General features: G+C 52.4%; 3 non-coding genes across 3 annotated transcripts; all 3 read left to right on the top strand.

Annotated features, from left to right (window-relative positions):
- Positions 1-3739: 3739 nt before the first annotated feature.
- On the top strand, positions 3740-3897 carry LOC140198526 (U1 spliceosomal RNA). The gene has a single exon (XR_011886190.1). It is a non-coding gene; the product is annotated as a U1 spliceosomal RNA (small nuclear RNA).
- Positions 3898-7637: 3740 nt separating this feature from the next.
- Positions 7638-7793, top strand: LOC140198529 (U1 spliceosomal RNA). The gene has a single exon (XR_011886193.1). It is a non-coding gene; the product is annotated as a U1 spliceosomal RNA (small nuclear RNA).
- A 3712-nt stretch (positions 7794-11505) lies between these two features.
- LOC140198527 (U1 spliceosomal RNA) lies at positions 11506-11665 on the top strand. The gene has a single exon (XR_011886191.1). It is a non-coding gene; the product is annotated as a U1 spliceosomal RNA (small nuclear RNA).
- The last annotated feature ends 2348 nt before the right edge of the window (positions 11666-14013 follow it).

Below are 14013 nucleotides of genomic sequence, written 5' to 3'. Positions count from 1 at the left end.
GCTTTCAAAAACAAAATTTTGAGAGTACAAAGCCTGTCAGAATAAAAGGTAAAGATAACAAGTTCAGGAACATTTGTTTTCAATAGAAATTGAAGCCCTGGGATAAGAGAATAAACGAGGTGCATAGCAGGTATAGGCAACTAGGAAGAAATGAGGTTCCTCTGGAGTACAAGAAATGCAAGTGAGCACTTGATAAATAACTCAGGAGGGCTAAAAGGGGGCACAAAGTTGCTGCAGCAGACAAAGTGAAGGAGAATCCTTAGGGAATCTACAGATATGTTAAGAGCAAAGGGATTGCAAGAGACAAAATCGGTCCTCTGGAAGACCAGAATGGTAATCCATGTGTGGAGGCAAAGAAGATGAGGGAGATGTTAAACAAATTCTTTGCATCTGTATATTAACTCAGGAGACAGATACGCAGTCTATAGAAATCAGGCAGAGTGGCATTAACTTCACGGACCCAGTGCAGATTACAGAGAAGGAAATGTTTGCTACCCTGAGGCAAATCCGGACGGATAAGTGCTCATGGCCTGTTGAGGTGTTCCCTCGGACCCTACAGGAGGCAAGTGAAAAAGTTGCCGGGGCCCTAGCAGAGATATTTGAAACATCCTTAGTGACAGGAGAGGTACCAAAGGATTGGAGGATAGCCAATGTTGTTCCACTGTTTAAAGATTTTAGGCTGGTGAGTCTGATGTCAGTTATTGGAAGGTATCCTAAGGGAACAAACATATAAGTGGATAGACATTGACTGATTAAGGACAGTCAACATGGATTTGTGTGTGGTAGGTTATTCCTAACCAATCTTACAGAGTTTTTTGAGAAAGCTACCAGGAAGGTGGATGAAGGCAGGGCAGCTGATGCTGTCTGCATGGACTTTAGTAAGGCATTTGACAAGGTTCTGCACAGGAGAACTCAGCAGGTCAGGCAACGTCTATGGAATAGAGAGAACAGTCGACATTTCAGCTCCAGACCCTTCGTCAGGACTGGAGAGAAAATGGAAGGGACGTCAGCGTAAGAAGGTGGGGGGAGGGGAGGAAGAAATTCAAGGTAGTAGGTAATGGGTGGAACTGGGAGGGGGAATCTGATAGGAGAGGACAGAAGGCTATGGAAGAAAGGGAAGGGAGAGGAGGACCAGAGGGAGGCGATGGGTAGGTAAGGAGATCAGGTGAGAGAGGGAAATGGGAATGGGGAGTGGTGAAGGAGGGGACCGCGCATTACTGGAAGTCTGAGAAATCAATGTCATGCCATCTGGTTGGAGTCTACCTAGGCAGAAGATAAGGTGTTCTCCAACCTGAGTGTGGCCTCATTGTGCCAGTAGGGGAGGTCATGGACTGACATGTTGGAATGGGAAGTGGAATTAAAATGGCTGACCACTGGGAGATCACGCTTTTTCTGCCAGACAAAGTATAGGTCCTTGGGCAAACAGTCTCCCAATCTACATCGGGACTCACCGATATACAGGAGGCCATACTGGGAGCATGGGACACAGCAGGGGACCCAAACTGACTCACGGGTGAAGTGTCACCTCACCTGGAAGGACTGTTTGGGGCCCTGAATGGTAGTGACAGAGAAGGGTGTAGAGGCAGGTGTAGCGCTTGTTCCGTTTGCAAGGATAAGTGCCAGGAGGGAGATCAGTGGGGAAGAGACCATAAGACATAGGAGCAGAATTAGGCCATCTGGCCCAATTTTTTTCCTGATCCTTTTTATTCTCCTCCTCAACTCCAGTTCCTGGCCTTCTTCGCGTAACCTTTGATGCCATGTCCAATCAAGAACCTATCAATCTCTGCCTTAAATACACCAACGACCTGGCCTCCACAGCTGTACGTGGCAACAAATTTGGAGGGTGGGGAGAGGGAGAGATGTGCTTGGTGGTGGGATCTTGTTGGATTTGGCAGAAGGTAAGGAGAGTTATGTGCTGGATGCAGAGACGACGGGGGGACGCGGCGGTGGTGGTAGGTGAGGAAAATAGGAACCATGTCCTTGGTGGGGTGGTGGGAGGATGGGATGAGGGCAGAGGTGAGCGAAATGGAAGCAATGTGGTTGAGGGCAGCATTGATGGTGGAGGAAGGGACGCCCATTTTTTGAAGAAGGGGGACAACACCTCCTCTCCTGGAAAGAAAAGCTTCATGTCTGCCTTCAACCTAACCTCCGGCCACCAGGGATAGGGTTCCTCTTGCCTTCACCTACCACCTCACCAGCCTCTGCATGTAATCCTCCGTCACCATCAGGTCTGACCACATGAAGGTGTTGGGGATCTGGTTCGGAGGGGCTGAGGCGTGCAACAAGAACTGGCGGGAGCGGACTGCCAAGGTGAAACAGAAACTGGGACTGTGGGGAGGGCGCTCCCTGTCGATAACGGGCAAGAACCTGGTCATCAGGTGTGAAGTGCTCTCAGGGCTGCTGTACTTGGCGCAGGTCTGGCCCGTCCCCCGCTCCTACAGCTCGGAAATCACCCGGGCTGTCTTCAGATTCGTCTGGGGATCCAAGATGGATTGGGTGAGACGGACCGCCATGCACAAGTCCCTGGACAATGGGGGCAAGAACGTCCCCAATGTCGCCCTCACCCTGATGGCCAGCTTCGTGTGTGGCTGCATCAGGTTGTGCGTGGATCCCAGATACGTGGGCACAAAGTACTACTATGTGCCCAGGTTTTACCTGTCGCCCTGGCTACGAAGGATGGGTGTGGCCCCACTCCCGTGCAACGCCCCCGTCAGCTGGTCGTTGCCCCCTTACCTGTCCTTCGTAGAAAAATTCTTCAAGACCAACGCATTTGACCACAGGGCCATCAGGCAGTGGTCGGCACGTAGTGTCCTGCAGGCACTGCAGGAGAAGGACGTGATGGACACAATGGCGTGGTTCCCTGAGCAGACCGTCCAGTTCATCTGGCAAAATGCCTCATCGCCAGATCTCACCAACAGGCACAAAGACCTCGCCTGGCTGGCGGTGAGAGGGGCCCTCCCAGTCAGATCCCTCCTGTACGCCCGGAACGGTTCCTCCACACCCCACTGCCCACGGGAGGACTGTAATGGGGTGGAGTCGATGGCTCACCTCTTTGCACACTGTGGGTTCGCAAAGAAAGTGTGGAAGAGAATGGAAGGGACAGTACTAAGATTCATGCCCAGCAGCTGATATACCGAGGACTCCGTGATCTACGGGCTGTTCCCGGGGACGCACACGGAGACCAACATCCGGTGCTGCTGGCAGATCATCAATTCGGTGAAAGACGCTCTTTGGTCGGCCCGAAACTTGATGGTCTGCCAGCTGACGGAGATGTCCGTGACTGAATGCTGCCGACTGGCACACTCTCGTCTGCAGGAGTACGTTCTGAGGGACGCACTCAAACTTGGTGCGGCCACCGCGAAGGCCCGGTGGGGAAGGACCACAGTTTAACGTTCATCACCCGTAGGAGGGGGAGAGGTTGGGTGGGGAGGAGACCGACCCTCATCAGCGGTGTGGACAGATAATCAACATGGTGCCCAAGGAGTGGGTGGAATTGTTAATTTGGGAAAGTATTAGAGCCATTACCTGCCTTTATTGTTGAAAATTTTGATCGTTAATAAGTCTTATCTCTTGATCAAGGGTTGAGAGTAAACGCAATGATGATTTACTGTAAACATATTTCATTTGTAAATGAACAGAGAGTCAACGCAGAATTTTTATTGTTAATAATTGTATTGAATAAGGACTCACAGTCAACGAATGGTTTTCTTTTCTTGTATGTAATTATTTTTATTTTGTAATATTTCTGAATAAAGTATTTTTGGAAAAAAAAGGTTCTCCCAGGATGAGGCTATCCCATTGCACTTCGGGTGTGCTGAGGCCTGCGATGTCCCCAAATGCGGGATACTCGACTGCAAAATTTGTGGTAGTGGGGGACTGCGTTCGCGCTCTCCCCTGATTTCTAATACAAATGACAGATTATAATTCCAAACGTTCGCAGTGTGAAGAGTACTAGCCGCGCTTCGGTACTTGAACACTGTGAATGCCGACGTGACCTTCCTCCAGGAGTGCGGCCTGCCGCACCTCAGGAGTTATCGACGGTGGTCATGGTGGGGGTCCCAGGGTTTGTCGGTGTGGTCGGGGGGCAATGATTGTCGCGCTTCCGGCCTGGGGATTCTGCTGTGGGGAGGCAACTTCTCAATCACCCAAGTTAAAGAGGTGGTTGCGGGGCGCCTCCTGGTAGCAGACGTCAAATACCAGGGCACTCCGCTCCGGCTGGTCAACGTGTACGCCTCCCCCGTGCGGAGCGAGTGGCTGGCCGTCTTCGAGCAGCTCCCAAAGCTGCTGGTGACGCCCCAGCCGGTCGTTCTGGCCGGAGACTTCAACTGCACCATTGATGCGGCTGGACGATCCGGCAGCGCTGACGGCAGGCTGGACAGTACCTCTAGACTCCTGATGGAAACGGTGAAGACAGCTAAGCTGCGCGATGCCTTTGGCACCCCCACAGGTGGAGCACAGCCACAGGTCACCTGGACACGATCGGACGGTTTAGACCGCTCCCGGATCGACTTCCTCTTCCTGTCAGAGTCCCTCACGGTCAGGTCCACCGACGTCACGCCGGTGTTCTTCTCTGAGAGCCACCTGTCACTTACGGGAGGACCAGAAGGCAGGCAGGGGGACTTGGAAGCTGAAAGTAAAGCTGCTGACCCCAGAGAACATCGACGAACTAGAGAAGGAGTACACAGGTTGGAGAACCTTGAAAGCCTTCTTTGATTCCCCGGTTCACTGGTGGGAAGCTACCAAGGAGAACATTAGGAGGTTCTTCATTCGCAAAGGTATCCAGAAAGCAAGGCAGGAGCAGAGGGAACTGCGTAAACTCCAGACAGAGTTGCAGCAACTTCTCCTTCTGCAGTCGAAGGGGGTGGATGTCAGGGAGGAACTGCGAGATGTGAAGGGCCTGCAAGCCCAGCACCTCGCCGCCGAATCCTCCAAGATCATCTTCCGATCAAGGGTCCGAACCGTGGAGCAGGACGAGACGTGCTCACGTTTCTTCTTCCAAAAGGTGCACAGGGGGAACTCTGTGATCCACAACCTTAGGGAAAAGGACGGCTCAGGTGCGTCCTCGCAGACGGACACACTGAGGATCTGCAAGTCCTTCTATGCCGGTCTGTACGATGAAAAGGCTACAGAATCCACATCCTCCCGCAACTTCCTGTCGTCTATCACGCAGGTCTCAGACGACGGCAAGCGGGCGAGTCTGGATCAGCCACTGACCCTGGACGAGCTGACAGGCTCCATCCGTTCCTTTGGGTCGGGTAAGACTCCCGGAAGCGACGGCTTACCGGCTGAGTTGTACTCGGCTTTGTGGAACTGGATGGGCCCAGACCTGCTGGAAGTGTACAACGCTATGCTTCTGGCAGGTAGCATGTCTGAGTCCATGAGGAAGGGGATCATCACCCTCATCTACAAGCAGAAGGGGGAAAGGGAGGACATTAGGAATTGGAGACCCATCTCTCTCCTGAATTCGGATTACAAGATCCTGTCCAAGGCTGTCGCCAACAAGGTCAGGCCTGCTCTGGGACAGGTGATCCACCCGGACCAAACCTGTGCTGTACCGGGCAGGAAGATCTCAGACAGCCTCACGCTGCTGAGGGACACCATCGCCTACATGCAGGACAGGAGGCTGGACGCCTGCCTGGTCAGCTTGGACCAGGAGAAAGCCTTCGACAGGATATCGCACACGTACATGGCGGACGTGCTCTCCAAAATGGGATTTGGGGAGGGAATCCGGAATTGGATCAGACTGCTCTACACAGACATCCGTAGTGCAGTCCAGGTCAACGGTTGGGAAACAGACAGCTTCCCCATCAGGTCTGGAGTCAGGCAGGGCTGTCCTCTCTCCCCTGTCTTGTTTGTCTGCTGCATAGAACCCTTTGCGGAAGCCATCAGGAGGGATGAGGGCATAGGATGGGTAATGCTGCCAGGCAGTGGAGGGACCCAAGTGAAAACCTCCCTGTACAAGGACGACGTCACCGTCTTCTGCTCTGATCCGAGGTCAGTTCGCAGGTTGATTGGCACCTGCGAACAGTTCGAGCTAGCGTCGGGGGCCAGGGTCAACCGCACGAAGAGTGAAGCCATGCTCTTCGGCAACTGGCCAGACCGATCCAGCGTCCCCTCCACCATCAGGTCTGACCACATGAAGGTGTTGGGGATCTGGTTCGGAGGGGCCGAGGCGTGCAACAAGAACTGGCGGGAGCGGACTGCCAAGGTGAAACAGAAACTGGAACTGTGGGGAGAGCGCTCCCTGTCGATAACGGGCAAGAACCTGGTCATCAGGTGTGAGGTGCTCTCAGGGCTGCTGTACTTGGCGCAGGTCTGGCCCGTCCCCCGCTCCTACAGCTTGCAAATCACCCGAGCTGTCTTCAGATTCGTCTGGGGATCCAAGATGGAGCGGGTGAGACGGACCGCCATGCACAAGTCCCTGGACAATGGGGGCAAGAACGTCCCCAATGTCGCCCTCACCCTGATGGCCAGCTTCGTGTGTGGCTGCATCAGGTTGTGCGTGGATCCCAGATACGTGGGCACAAAGTACTACTATGTGCCTAGGTTTTACCTGTCGCCCTGGCTACGAAGGATGGGTCTGGCCCCTTTCCCGCGCAACACCCCTGTCAGCTAGTCGTTGCCCCCTTACCTGTCCTTCGTAGAAAAATTCTTCAAGACCAACGCATTTGACCACAGGGCCATTAGACAGTGGTCGGCACGTAATGTCCTGCAGGCACTGCAGGAGAAGGACGTGATGGACACAGTGGGGTGTTTCCCTGAGCAGACCGTCCAGTTCATCTGGCAAAATGCCTCATCGCCAGATCTCACCAACAGGCACAAAGACCTCGCCTGGCTGGCGACGAGAGGGGCCCTCCCAGTCAGATCCCTCCTGTATGCCCGGAACGGTTCCTCCACACCCCGTTGCCCAAGGGAGGACTGTAATGGGGTGGAGTCGGTGGCTCACCTCTTTGCACACTGTGGGTTCGCAAAGAAAGCGTGGAAGAGAATGGAAGGGACAATACTAAGATTCATGCCCAGCAGCAGCGTTACCGAGGACTCCGTGATCTACGGGCTGTTCCCGGGGACGCACACGGAGACAAACATCCGGTGCTGCTGGCAGATCATCAGTTCGGTGAAAGACGCTCTTTGATCGGCCCGAAACTTGATGGTCTGCCAGCAGATGGAGATGTCCGTGACTGAATGCTGCCGACTGGCACATTCTCGTCTGCAGGAGTACGTGCTGAGGGATGCACTCAAACTTGGTGCGGCCACCGCGAAGGCCCGGTGGGGAAGGACCACAGTTTAACGTTCATCACCCGTAGGAGGGGGAGAGGTTGGGTGGGGAGGAGACCGACCCTCATCAGCGGTGTGGACAGATAATCAACATGGTGCCCAAGGAGTGGGTGGAATTGTTAATTTGGGAAAGTATTAGAGCCATTGCCTGCCTTTATTGTTGAAAATTTGATTGTTAGTAAGTCTTATCTCTTGATCAAGGGTTGAGATTAAACGCAATGATGATTTACTGTAAACATATTTCATTTGTAAATGAACAGAGAATCAACGCAGAATTTTTATTGTTAATAACTGTATTGAATAAGGACTCACAGTCAACGAATGGTTTTCTTTTCTTTGTATGTAATTATTTTTATTTTGTAATATTTCTGAATAAAGTATTTTTGGAAAAAAAAGGTTCTCCCAGGATGAGGCTATCCCATTGCACTTCGGGTGTGCTGAGGCCTGCGATGTCCCCAAATGCGGGATACTCGACTGCAAAATTTGTGGTAGTGGGGACTGCGTTCGCGCTCTCCCCTGATTTCTAATACAAATGACAGATTATAATTCCAAACGTTCGCAGTGTGAAGAGTACTAGCCGCGCTTCGGTACTTGAACACTGTGAATGCCGACGTGACCTTCCTCCAGGAGTGCGGCCTGCCGCACCTCAGGAGTTATCGACGGTGGTCACGGTGGGGGTCCCAGGGTTTGTCGGTGTGGTCGGGGGGCAATGATTGTCGCGCTTCCGGCCTGGGGATTCTGCTGCGGGGAGGCAACTTCTCAATCACCCAAGTTAAAGAGGTGGTTGCGGGGCGCCTCCTGGTAGCAGATGTCAAATACCGGGGCACTCCGCTCCGGCTGGTCAACGTGTACGCCTCCCCCGTGCGGAGCGAGTGGCTGGCCGTCTTCGAGCAGCTCCCAAAGCTGCTGGTGACGCCCCAGCCGGTCGTTCTGGCCGGAGACTTCAACTGCACCATTGATGCGGCTGGACGATCCGGCAGCGCTGACGGCAGGCTGGACAGTACCTCGAGACTGCTGATGGAAACGGTAAAGACAGCCAAGCTGCGCGATGCCTTTGGCACCCCCACAGGTGGAGCATAGCCACAGGTCACTTGGACACGATCGGACGGCTTAGCCCGCTCCCGGATCGACTTCCTCTTCCTGTCTGAGTCCCTCACGGTCAGGTCCACCGACGTCAGGCCGATGTTCTTCTCTGACCACTGCCTTCTGAGAGCCACCTGTCACTTACGGGAGGACCAGAAGGCAGGCAGGGGGACTTGGAAGCTGAATGTAAAGCTGCTGACCCCAGAGAACATCGAGGAACTAGAGAAGGAGTACACAGGTTGGAGAACCTTGAAAGCCTTCTTTGATTCCCCGGTTCACTGGTGGGAAGCTACCAAGGAGAACATTGGGAGGTTCTTCATCTGCAAAGGTATCCAGAAAGCAGGGAAGGGGCAGAGGGAACTGTGTAAACTCCAGACAGAGTTGCAGCAAATTCTTCTTCTGCAGTCGAAGGGGGTGGATGTCAGGGAGGAATTGCAGAGGTAAAGGGCCGGCAAGCCCAGCACCTCGCCGCCGAATCCTCCAAGATCATCTTCCGATCAAGGGTCCAAAACTTCTTCTTCCAAAAGGTGCACAGGGGGAGCTCTGTCATCCACAACCTTAAGGAAGAGGACGGCTTAGTCGCGTCCTCGCAGACCGACATACTGAGGATCTGCAAGTCCTTCTATGCCGGTCTGTACGACGAAAAGGCCACAGAATCCACAGCCTCCCGCAACTTCCTGTCGTCTATCACGCAGGTCTTAGATGACAGCAAGCGGGCGAGTCTGGATCAGCCATTGACCCTGTACGAGTTGACAGGCTCCATCCGTTCCTTTGGGTCAGGTAAAACCCCCGGAGGCGATGGCCTACCGGCTGAGTTGTACTCGGCTCTGTGGAACTGGATGGGCCCAGACCTGCTGGAAGTGTACAACGCTATACTTCTGGCCGGCAGTATGTCAGAGTCCATGAAGAAGGGCATCATCACCCTAATCTACAAGCAGAAGACGGAAAGGGAGGACATTAGAAATTGGAGGCCCATATCACTCCTGAACATGGATTACAAGATCCTGTCCAAGGCTATCGCCAACAGGGTCAAGTCTGCTCTGGGACAGGTGATCCACCCGGACCAAACCTGTGATGTACCGGTCAGGAAGATCTCGGACAGCCTCGCGCTGCTGAGTGACACCATCGCCTACGTGCAGGACAGGGGGGTGGACACCTGCCTGGTCAGCTTGGACCAGGAGAAAGCCTTCGACAGGTTATCGCACACGTACATGGCGGACGTGCTCTCCAAAATGGGATTTGGGGAGGGAATCCGGAATTGGATCAGACTGCTCTACACAGACATCCGTAGTGCAGTCCAGGTCAACGGTTGGGAAACAGACAGCTTCCCCATCAGGTCTGGAGTTAGGCAGGGCTGTCCCCTCTCCCCTGTCTTGTTCGTGTGATGTATAGAGCCCTTTGCCGAGGCCATCAGGAGGGATGAGGGCATAAGAGGGGTGACGCTGCCAGGCAGTGGAGGGACCCAAGTGAAAACTTGCCTGTACATGGATGACGTCGCCGTCTTCTGCTCTGATCCGAGGTCAGTTCGCAGGTTGATTAGCATCTGCGAACAGTTCGAGCTAGCGTCGGGGGCCAGGGTCATCCGCACGAAGAGCGAAGCCATGCTCTTCGGCAACTGGCCAGACCGATCCAGCGTCCCCTTCACCATCAGGTCTGACCACATGAAGGTGTTGGGGATCTGGTTCGGAGGTGCTGAGGCGTGCAACATGAACTGGCAGGAGTGGACTGCCAAGGTGAAACAGAAACTGGAACTGTGGGGAGGGCGCTCCCCATCGATAATGGGCAAGAACCTGGTCATCAGGTGTGAGGTGCTCTCAGGGCTGCTGTACTTGGCGCAGGTCTGGCCCGTCCCCGGCTCCTACAGCTCGAAAATCACCCGAGCTGTCTTCAGACTCGTCTGGAGATCCACGATGGAGTGGGTGAGACATGCACAAGTCCCTGGACAATGGGGACAAGAACGTCCCCAATGTCGCCCTCACCCTGATGACCAGCTTCGTGTGTAGCTGCATCAGGCTGTGCGTGGATCCCAGATACGTGAGCACAAAGTACTACTATGTGCCCAGGTTTTACCTGTCGCCCTGGCTACGAAGGATGGGTCTGGCCCCTTTCCCGCGCAACACCCCTGTCAGCTGGTCGTTGCCGCCATACCTATCCTTCGTGGAAAAATTCTTCAAGGCCAACGCATTTGACCACAGGGCCATTAGACAGTGGTCGGCACGTAATGTCCTGCAGGCACTGCAGTAGAAGGACGTGATGGACGCAGTGGGGTGGTTCCCTGAACAGGCCGTCCAGTTCATCTGGCAAAATGCTTCATCGCCAGATCTCACCAACAGGCACAAAGACCTCGCCTGGCTGGCGGTGAGAGGGGCCCTCCCAGTCAGATCCCTCCTGTACGCCCGGAACGGTTCCTCCACACCCCGTTGCCCACGGGAGGACTGTAATGGGGTGGAGTCGGTGGCTCACCTCTTTGCACACTGTGGGTTCGCAAAGAAGGTGTGGAAGAGAATGGGAGGGACAGTGCTAAGATTCATGCCCAAGCAGCTGATATACCGAGGACTCCGTGATCTACGGGCTGTTCCCGGGGACGCACACGGAGACAAACATCCGGTGCTGCTGGCAGATCATCAATTCGGTGAAAGACGCTCTTTGGTCGGCCCGAAACTTGGTGGTCTGCCAGCAGATGGAGATGTCCGTGACTGAATGCTGCTGACTGGCTCACTCTGGCCTGCAGGAGTACGTGCTGAGGGATGCACTCAAACTTGGTGCGGCCACCGCGAAGGCCCGGTGGGGAAGGACCACAGTTTAAGGTTCATCTTCCGTGGGAGTGGGAGGGGTTGGGTGGGGAGGTGACCTACCCTCATCAGCGGTGTGGACAGATAATCAACATGGTGCCCAAGGAGTGGGTGGAATTGCTAATTTGGGAAAGTATTAGAGCCATTGCCTGCCTTTATTGTTGATAATTTGATTGTTATTAAGTCTTAACTCTTGACCAAGGGTTGAGAGTAAATGCATGGTTTATTGTAAACATCTTTCATTTGTAAATGAACAGAGAGTCAACGCAAAATTTTTATTGTTAATAACTTTATTGAATAAGGGCTCAGAGTCAACGAATGTTTTTTTCTTGTATGTAATTAATTTTATTTTGTAACACTTCTGAATAAAGTATTTTTGATAAAAAAAAAGGTTCTCCCAGGATGAGGCTATCCCATTACAATTCGGGTGTGCTGAGGCCTGCGATGTCCCCAAATGCGGGATACTCGACTGCAAAATTTGTGGTAGTGGGGGACTGCGTTCGCGCTCTCCCCTGATCTCTAATACAAATAACAGATTATAATTCCTAACGTTCGCAGTGTGAAGAGTACTAGGCGTTTCACTTGAACACTGTGAAGGCTGACGTGACCTTCCTCCAGGAGTGCGGACTGCCTCGCCTCAGGAGCTATCGAAGGTGGTCACGGTGGTGGTCCCGGTGTTTGTCTGTGTGGCGGTGTCCTCTGGTCTTAGACACTCCCAGCAGTGGAATCATTCTCTCCATATCCTCTCTATCACCATTCGATGTTTCAGTGAGGTCAGCCTCATTCTTCTGAATTCCAGAGAATACAGGCCCAGAGCTATCAAACTGTCTTCAAATGGTAAGTCCTTTAACCCTGGGATCATTTTCATGAAACTCCTCTGAACCCTCCCCAGTTTCAGCACATCCTTTCTAAGATAAGGGGCCCAAAACTGTTCACGATACTCCAAGCGAGGCCTCACCACTGCTTTACATCCTTGCTTTTATATTCTCATCCTCTTGAAAAAATAAATACTAACATCGCATTTGTCTTCCTCACCACAGACTCAACCGGCAAAGTAACCTTTAGGGAATTTCACAAGGACTCCTAAGTCCCTTTGCACCTCGTTTTTTGTATTTCTCTCCATTTAGAAAATAGTCACTTCCTCCATTTCTTCTACCAAAGCACTTCCTGAAACTGTCATTTCTTTGCCCATTATGCTGATCTGTCTAGGTCCTTCTGTAGCCTCTCGACTTCATCAAAACTACCTGCCTCTCCACCTATCGTCTGCAAACTTTTCAACAAAGCTATCAATTCCATCATCCGAAACTTGACATGCAAGGATGAAGTCATGGGGTGAAAATCGCAAGGTTCTGTGGAAGCCACAGGGACGATTAACCTTCTAAATGGGCCGGGGCAGGACAGAGGACTGAACAATCAAGTTGCTGCCGGCAGCCTACGGCCGTCAATGTAAAACCAACAGATCCTTTAGCTCCCGATGTTGTGCTGTGCCGACTTTTTAACCCACTCTACTTGATGTAAGTGTAGCTCCCCTGGTAAGTCTCGGGCTCGCTGTCGTCTAAGGGGAGCAGCCTTCGGCCCCGCCAAACTGGGTAATTAAGTTTGTGTGGAAGCTGTGTGATTGTACCCATCCCGCCCAATAACAGACTATACACCATATATGATGAAATGATTACAGTTTATAGATCTTACTGGAACTATGTAATTAATAGAGATAAAATGTAAAAGGAAAGTAAATGCGCCAAACTTATCAAAGTTCAGCCTCTTCTTGCACAACAGTTGGAACTCTAGTAACGGGGTCATCTTTACACCATTCGATCCCCTCCAACCACCTCGACCCGCCGCCCGGGACCAACCACAGTGGTCGACCAGATACTCCACACGAGTCTGTCTTCGTCTCCTCTCCTCGCCGAAGACCCTGGACCTCGAACTGCGGCTCGGAGTCCGTCCCGTCGGCCAGCTCACAGCATCGCGTCCACTCTCTCTGTCCCCATCGCGTCTCCTGCCCAAAAACCCGCGCATCACAATCGCTTACAGACACACAAGGAACAATAACATGTACCCCAACTGGTTAGCAACTGAATACAACTCTCTCTATAACCCAAACAAGCTGCTAGCGAGAGAACTTTCTCAGCGGTTAACATACCAAAGAAGCTATTTTGATTAGCCTACGCAGTAACAGAACAGAAGAAACCCCTTACACATAAATAAATAATTAAGCAATAGATATCAAGAACATGAGATGAGGTGTACTTGAAAGTGAGTCCATAGGTTGTGGGAACAGTTCAGTGATGGGACGAGTGAATTTGAAGTTATCTGAACCAGATCATGTGAGTCCTGATAGCAGCAGTGAGAAGAGAGCATGAGCTGGGTGGTGGGGTGTGCTGCTTTCCTGCAACAATGGTCTGTGTAGATGTGCTCAATGCTGGGGTGTTGGGGATTCCATACCAGACTGTGATGCAGCCAGTCAATATGCTCACCACCATACACCTGTATAAGTTTATCAAGGTTTTAGATGTTGTGCTAAATGTTCACAAACCCCAGAGGAAGCAGTAGGGGCAGTAATCATTCACTGAGCCGATCTCGGCAGTGTCAGAAGGACATCACAGATCCGACAATTTTTCTTACAGCTCCCCATCACTAGTCCCCATCCTCTCGTATATCTTCTCTAAATCCCAGCACTAACAACGGTGGTGATCTTGCCTCAGACAAAACTCTCCCACTGCACAAAGAAAATGCCCCTTTTTATACCATTTACACCATTATTCCATCAAAGCATAACATAATTATCACTCCAGTATTTTCCTTAGCTTGGTGGTTCCAGCTGAACTTTCTTATCTCTTACGACCTTCATCCCAGACACAGA

This window comes from Mobula birostris, chromosome 5, assembly GCF_030028105.1.
Source record: "Mobula birostris isolate sMobBir1 chromosome 5, sMobBir1.hap1, whole genome shotgun sequence".
Taxonomy (NCBI): domain Eukaryota; kingdom Metazoa; phylum Chordata; class Chondrichthyes; order Myliobatiformes; family Myliobatidae; genus Mobula; species Mobula birostris.
The sequence above is the reverse complement of the archived record's forward strand: the minus strand, read 5'-3'. Positions and strand labels throughout refer to the sequence as shown.